The sequence below is a fragment of the Peromyscus californicus genome, unplaced genomic scaffold (assembly GCF_007827085.1).
Source record: "Peromyscus californicus insignis strain IS unplaced genomic scaffold, ASM782708v3 Scaffold_11__1_contigs__length_118956290, whole genome shotgun sequence".
In the NCBI taxonomy this organism is placed as follows: Eukaryota; Metazoa; Chordata; class Mammalia; order Rodentia; family Cricetidae; genus Peromyscus; species Peromyscus californicus.
This window is the reverse complement of record NW_026294402.1, coordinates 110,302,325-110,310,599: the sequence shown is the minus strand read 5'-3', so window position 1 is coordinate 110,310,599 and position 8,275 is coordinate 110,302,325. Positions and strand designations below refer to the sequence as shown.

Here is an 8,275-nt window from a genome sequence, read left to right as displayed (position 1 = left end):
CAGGGAGGACAGGTCTGGGTTTTCAGTTCAAGGTGACACAGTCCGTTATGATTGGCAATGAAAGATATGTGAGAGCCAAAGTTATGTTTTAAGTATTAATTACTGTGCCTAAGAGATCCATGGTTTCATGAATGACTCTAACCTGTAAGCCCCTTGCCCAAGGACAGATACTTCCTGAAATGATGGAGGCTGTTATTTATGGAAGATAACAAGCATTTGTTTTTTGTTTTTTGTTTTTTTTTTTTTTGGTTTTTTCGAGACAGGGTTTCTCTGTGTAGCTTTGCGCCTTTCCTGGAACTCACTTGGTAGCCCAGGCTGGCCTCGAACTCACAGAGATCCGCCTGGCTCTGCCTCCCGAGTGCTGGGATTAAAGGCGTGCGCCACCACCGCCCAGCTAAGCATTTGTTTTTGATCTCCCTAACAAGCAGGGAGATTAACTGCACTGGATGTGTTTGATCACATGGAGACAGGAGGTACATGGGCAGGAAATATGTCAGGATGTATGCTTGCCCCTGAATGGATGTAGGCAGGAGGTGCACAGGCAGGAAGTATGTCCAAATATACACATTGAACCTGGTGGGAAATGCATGGCATTATGGGTACACCTTTTTAAGATTCTGCAAAATGTGACTCGCCGCCATTTTCTGGGAACTCAGGAATGGACCTGGCCAGAGTCCATCATCCTGGTCAGTATTTAATTAAAGCTTGCTTCAAATTTGGCTCAAAATTGTTTTGAGATAGTGGTCTTGTTCAAGTTCAGTGGGATTAACAGATACAGCAGCAGGAACAGGATCATGTGTCCATGATCATGAAGCCAAACTCAGACGTGGAACCTTGCTACAAAGCTACAAGTGGACCATTGATGACCCAGTTCTCCAGTGAGGCCCCCTCTGCCCAGCCCTCCCCCCCAAAGTTCCAAAACTTTCTGAAATACCACCACCAGTTAGAGCTCAAGGGTAGGCCTCAACTCACACTCAAACCACAGCACCAGTCAAACAACAGAGGCAGGCGCACAGGAAGAGAAAGTCTTGATTTTTTTTGTTTTTTGTTTTTTGTTTTTTGTTTTTTTTTTCCAAATGCACAAGGTCTCTGGGCTCAGACTCAAGAGCCTCAGCCCAAACAGGAGCCAAGGTCTTCTGACCCTCCTCCAGGCTGTCCACACCAGTCATTTCAGTTCTGGCTACTGGAGGTCAGGAGTATTAGCAGTTGGCAACAGCCCTCCAAACACCCTCTGCAGGGACCCCATCCCTCCTGCCAATCACTGTCTTTTAAATGCAGGGCTTGCTGGCTCCTAGGAGTTCCTGTTTTGTGGTGACCTTTTCCTTTTTTAAAAAAATCTGTGTGCAAATGACATGCTAATGGCCCCATCTTGAGGGAACTTGCTTCCCCAGGTGACAGGCAGGGAACTTTTCATCTAAGCAAGCTTGTCTATCCTTTTCCACAGAGGCTATCCCAGTTGGCATCTGCTCATCTTGTTCATTTTCCCCCTGAAGTAACTGCCTAATCATTGCTTATCACATTTCTAATTAGTTTCTGCTTGCTTCATTCTTTATGGGTTGGGGGCCATGCCTTTCAGGCCTGCTTTGCAAACACTGCTGATCAAGACAAGATTGTGAGCTTCCCACATTGCAGGGCCTGCCAATCAGTCCCACATGGCATAATCTAATTCTAATACACCTCCTGATATTTGCCACACTTAAAAATAACTTGTTAACCATCTTCCTATTCTAATGAAGCAGAAATCGCACCTTTATTTTATCGTAATTTTTGAGAATTTCATGCATGAGTACTGTTTACATTGTCTCTCCCCGACCCTCTTCTTCCAGCCCCCCACTCCTCCTCAACTCCATAATCTCTTCTTTAATCATTACTGCTACATTTTCAAAATAATCGTCTCAAAGTAGTCCAAATGCTAAAGAGATGTTTATGGTGTAGCATATTCTGGACTTCCACAGTCATTTTTCGGGTGACGTTCTGGTCACCTACACTATTTAGGCTACATAGTAGGACAGGATGACTTTAGGCTAAGGCTGTTAAACAGAAACTTCAGAGAAGTCCTTTGAAATTCCACACTGTGCTTCTGAATGTCCCCGGGCAGTCTATGAGGGGCTCTGGGTCAGAAGACAGGAGGCAATGTCTGTCTTGAACACTAGTGAGCACCCAACTGTACACACATTATGATAACTAACAAAGTTCTGTTGTTGATTTTTTTTTTTTTAAAGTAGGTGATGGGACTGGAGATGCATGTCAAAAATGAAGAGCACTTGCTGCTCTTTCAGAGGACCCAAGTTTGGTTCCCAGCACCCATGTTGGCCTTTAGGAATCATTGTAATGCTGGTGACAGGAGATTGAGGCTCTCTACTGGCCTCTGCAGGCACCTGAACTCCTGTTCACAAAGGTACGACAGACATACGCACATACACATACACACAAAATAAAAATAAAAGCGAGAAACACAGCACGAGCCCCTGAAGGGAAGCTTTTGGTAAAAAGGTAGCTAATCATTTCCAGAGTACTGTTTGAGACTGGGGCAGGCTCCCTACCAGGAATGTACTGTACGTTAAAGCTTTCCTATACATAACAAACAGATATGTCAAAGTATTTGGAAGTAAATAATGGATCATAATAACTATAATTCATGTTCTGAGGCTCTTCATGAGAAATGCTTTTTTTTTTCTCTCAACTTCCCGATCATGAACACTTCAAGTTGATAAACACCTGGAATGCAGAGGTGGTGGTTTCTAGATGAAATCCCCGAGCTTCCCATCCTCCACACTTGAACTTAGTTGGGGCTGAATGAAATCTTTGAATGTCTTCTAAAACCAAAGAAGCAATGACTGTACCCTGGCTCTTCTTGGTTGGGGAACAGACCCTAGCCTGGGGACAGGCCTGCATTTGTTGGAATGCCTCTTCAAAGCTGTGGACTATGCTGAGTCATGGACACTACCAACATGTGTCTGAGTTTGACACAAACGCCCCAGGGAAACCTGCTGATTTGAGTTCTGCCTTGTGCTTTGGTTTCACAAGACAAGCATTGTTTTAAGAAATATAACCAGCACTGCCTGAAGGAATTAAATCATCATTGACGTCATCCATCATCACTAATCCACACTAAACATGATAGTGCTGTGTTTAAACAGTGAGTGTGCAAAACTGTAACAGAATCTTTTCCCCACTAAGCTGCCATTGTTAGAGTATTCTTTCTCAGTTATAGGGAAGGTAACAAAGTCACTTCTCTGTAGGGACTTGGCAGATTTTTCCTCCTTGTGATCTGGCATCCCAGGTTTTTGCCTTTTGCTTGTTCCCCCTTTCTTAACCTTCAAACATGGTCTGCATGATCTCACCCACTCCTGTGACTACACTGGTGGATCTGCAATTTAAGTCTTTCATCCCAACTTCCTCCCTGAAGCTGAGATTCATAATTATCAATAAATCATCTGGACTTGGCTGATTTATAGGCAGCTCAAATCTTGTACAGCCTGCATCAGGTGACATTATAAATCTATGTTCTCATTTCAGGAAGCCACAATTCCTTCCTAACAGTTGCCCAACCGAGAGAATATGGAAGTGTCCTGAATTCCTCCTTGCTCTATGGACACTCCCTTCCATGCACCAATCCTAGTGTGCCTCGAATGTGAGCTGCCCTCTACAGGCTCTTACACTGGGAGGCCGGTTCCAATGACAGGCTTTGGAGCTTATTGGACACACAGAGTCTAACCTAATTGCTGTATTAATCGCTCATTGGATTCATAACATGAAAAGATTTCGGGGGGTAGAGGAAAATGAGAGGGAGGCACCTGACAAGTGGCTTACTGTGGGTGTTACCATTTGAAAAGGTTTACTTATTTATTTTTATGAGTATGAGTGTTTGGCCTGCATGTGTATCTGTCTACCGTGTCCTTGCCTGGTGTCTGCTGGTTAAGTTATGGATAGTGGTGAGCTGCATGTAGATGTTAGGAATTCAACTCAGTCCTCTGGAAGAGTAACCAGTGCTCTTAACCACAGAGCCATCTCTCCTGCCAACTGTGGGTGTACTCTTAAGAACTACAACTCGACCTTTCTGTATTCTTTCCTTTTCCTCTGTCCCTTGAGATGAGCTGTCTTCTCCATCATGAATCCTTCTAGGATCATACCTCCTGTAAGTCATTCTGCCACACAGTGAGAAAAGTCACTAATATGCCTATCAATCCACCTATAGAAGGAAACTTCTAGAATCAACCCCCCCAATCACTTCCTCTGTTACAGCCCTGGTATAAATGACCAAATTTGCTTGCTTGAACTGTTTTTGTTGCCAAGAACTACAGTATGTCTAACTGAATTTAATAAAATCACTTTATAACAGGGAAAAAAATTGGGAGTGACCATCAGCAAATATAAGAAAAAAATGCCAAATTTTATCAGAAAACTGTGTGGCTTAAGAATTCTAGATATCCTGGAATACACCTGTCTTAGTTAGGATTTCTATTGCTGTAAAGAGACACCATGACTATGACAACTCTTAAAAAGGAAAACATTAAATTGGGGTGCTCACTTACAGTTCAAAAGTTCAGTCCATTATCATCATGGCGGGACATGGTGGTGTGCAGGCAGATATGGACTGGCGAAGCAGCTGAGAGTCCTACATCTTGCAGGAAGCAGAAAGTAGACTGAGACACTGGGCAGTATCTTCAGCACATATGAGACCTCAAAGCCCACCTCTACAGTGACATACTTCCTCCAACAAGACCACACCTGTCTTAGTTAGGGTTTCTATTGCTGTGAAGAGACACCATGACCACAGCCACTCTTATAAAGGAAAATATTTAATTGAGATGGCTGCCCTCAGTTCAGAGGTTCAGTCCATTATCATCATGGCAGGGAGCATGGTGTCATGCAGGCAGACATGGTGCTGGCTACATCTTGATCAGAAGCACCTGTGACACTGAGTGAAGCCCAAGCAAAAGAGACCGCAAAGCCTGCCACCACAGTGACACACTTTCTTCAACAAGGCCACACCTACTTCAATGCCAAGTCTCCCAATACTGCCACTCCCTATGAGCTTATGGGGGCCAAATTATCTCAACACCTACTCCAACAAGGCCATACCTCCCTTTAGTGTCATTCTCTCTGGGAGCCATTTCTTTCAAACCACCATATTCTACTCCCTGGCCCCCAAAGACTTGTAGCCATATCATAATGCAAAAATGCATTCAGTCCAACTTCAAAAGTCCCCATAGTCTATCACAGTCTCAACATTGTTTAAAAGTCTTAAGTTCAAAGTCTCTTCTGAGATTCATACAATCTCTTTAACTGTAATCCCCTGTAAAATCAAAATTAAAGAGCAGATCACATACTTAAAACATATAATGGCACAGGATACACACTACCATTCCAAAACATAGGGAAGGGAGCGTAGTGAGGAAATACTGGACCAAAGCTAGACTGAAAACCAGCTGGACAAACTCCAAACTCTGCATCTCCATGTCTGATGTCAAAATGCTCTTCAGATCTCCAACTCTTTTCAGCTTTGTTGACTGCAACACTGTTCTTTCTCTTGGGCTGGTTCTACTCCCTGTTAGCAGCTCTCCTCAGCAGGTGTCCCATGACTCTGGCATCTCCAGCCTCTTGGGGTCATCAAGGCAATCCAGGCTTCAACTTCACAGCTTCATGTGAAATGGCCCCTTTAGGCCTCCAGTCAGGGACACCCCTGACACATGCCGGCATCAGTGGTTTTCCTTAGATGTGGAGGCAAATTCCACAGCCCCTTTTTTCTAACCTTAGCTCCAGACCCATGTGGTCAAAGCTGCCAAGTTCTATTGTTTGCTTGGGCTGGAACACAGCCCACTCATTTAATTACATCTTCACCGGTTTCTTTTTTCCTCCACTGCCTAAGCTTGGTTGTCCTTGAACTTGCTGTATAGATCAAGCTGGCCTCAAACTCAGAGATCCACCAGCCTTTGCCTCTGGAGTACTGGGATTAAAGACATGCACAACCATACCCAGCTCTAAGATTTTCTTTAGTTCCTTTTCACAAGTTGGCAACTTAGCTGGATGGGATCTTTCCATGAGGTCACCACTCCCTTTATTCCATTTCTTAATCTGTTTATCTCCTTCAACACAGGATTTAGCTCTATTCCACTTCCTGGTACCCTCTTTCTGCATCTGTATATTTTATATTTTTATTTGCTTGTTCTTTTTCATTATAAATCTTCATTAGAGTTACTGATAATAACCACAAACAGTCTATACCAGGCTGTTTTGAGATTTCCTCTGCCAACAGAATTAATCCAAAAACTCTCCACTTTAACCTCAGGCAGACTCTTCAGACAAGGGCAAAAAGCAGCCACATTCCACCAAAATATCACAAGAATGATCTCTAGGCAACAGACTAATATTCTTCTACTTTGAAACCTCTTGAACCAGCCCTCCACAGTTCATCAAATCACCCTCAGCACCACTGTCTTCCATGCTCCTACTAGTATGGCCCATTAAGCAGCACTTGAAGTGTTCTAACTGCTTTTCTAATCCACAGTCCTAAGGTCCATATTCCTTCAAACAAAAACATGGTCAGGCCTACCACAGTAATACCCCAGTCCCTAGTACCAACTTCTGTCTTTGTTAGGGTTTCTATTGTGAAGAGACGGCATGACCAAGGCAACTCTTAAAAAGAAAAATATTTAATTGGGGTGGCTTGCTTATAGTTCAGAGGTTCAGTCAATTATCATCATGGTGGGACCTGGTGATGTGCAGACAGACATGGTGCTGGAGAAGTAGCTGAGATTCCTATACCTTGCAGGCAGCAGGAAGTAGACTGAGACACTGGGTGGTATCTTGAGCATATATGAGACCTCAAAAACCACAGTGACACTTGCTCCAACAAAACCTACTCCAATAAGGCCACATCTCCCTTTAGTTCCACTCTCTTTGAGGGTCATTTTCTTTCAAACCACCCCAACATCCACGTGTATGTATACAGGGATATCAAGGCTTCCAATTTTCTGAGCTATAAGAACCCTGAGCAGGTGGACTTAGTATACTATGGACTTGTTTATGTGAACTGCCCAGTTTATAAAGAGTAAAGAAGATCTCCAAAGATGCTAGGATGGCACACTGGAGTTCACCGGCATTGATGCACACAATAGTGTGTTCCCATCATGATGTGGGGATTTAGAAATACTTGGTTATTGCATGATCCAGTGGCTCACGTTATCCTCATTTTCCTCAAAAGGATAATTGAAAAATCCTAACTGTGTTAGAGATTCCAAAATTAGATATAGAGACAAGGTTGCAGCTTTGGTGGAGAAGTGCTCTCCTGGAAAACAAACAAACAAACAAACAAACAAACAAACAAACAAAACAAGCCAGGTGAAATAATTGCTGGGCCACACTGGAAAACACCTTAATAGAAGTGTACGTGGCATTTGTTTGCAAGGACTAAAAGCTATAGGAAATAAAGATAAGGGCAAACTGGATTTTAGTGATGTGGAGACGGAGGTGTGAAGATAGATCCAGCCTCAAAGAAGCTGGGGAAGAAGTAGAAGAAAGCATGATGTGTAGTGTGGAAGACACAGAGTCACAGATACACGGTGGAAGACACCACCCAGACTCAAGACCAGAAGGCAAGCCCAGAAGTAAATGAGGTGCCAGGAGTGGACTATTTTATTGTTTCCCTTCCTTTTATACTTTATGTTTTATTTTCATGTGTTTTGTGGAGTTGGAGTAATAATTAATCAGCCATGTTTGGTTTCTTTTTCAAAAAAACAAACATTATTAAAATTGATTCTTCCTGTGTCTATTCCTCCCCATTTACATCCCAGTGTCCAAAGATCAAGTTGTGTGCTTCTTCTTATACTCATGTCAAATATTCTAGTGTGCTTCCCTGTCACTCTAGATCCCACCCACCCAGGTCCGTGTGACTGCCTTCCAAGAACTTCTTTGACTTAATCACACGCCAGCTACTCCCAACATTTGCCCCTGCCAGTTAGCTCCATGCTGGTCCTTGGATCCACTGTGGATGCAATCACACTCTGACCTTACTGCCTCCTCTATGTGGCTCATTCTTTCCCAAGAAACTCTTCCCCTTACTTGCTCAAACCCTCTGCACAACAGTTCAGCTATCAGAGGCTTGCCTGATCAACTGTTCTACAATTGATTGTACACCTTACTCCTCCACACTCTCTCCTTTATTCTCTGTTTCTCTTCATGACGCTCACTACTGTTACCAGACCACTGGCTGGGGTCATTTTGTTCCACACAGATGGAAATCGTAAGTAGAAAAGGAGTACCTGGCTTTCCA

At 43.4% G+C, this 8,275-nt stretch overlaps 1 pseudogene; it reads left to right on the top strand.

Moving 5' to 3' along the window:
* Positions 1 to 808: 808 nt before the first annotated feature.
* LOC128105525 (serine/threonine-protein kinase VRK1-like) lies at positions 809 to 7,618 on the top strand (annotated as a pseudogene).
* The last annotated feature ends 657 nt before the right edge of the window (positions 7,619 to 8,275 follow it).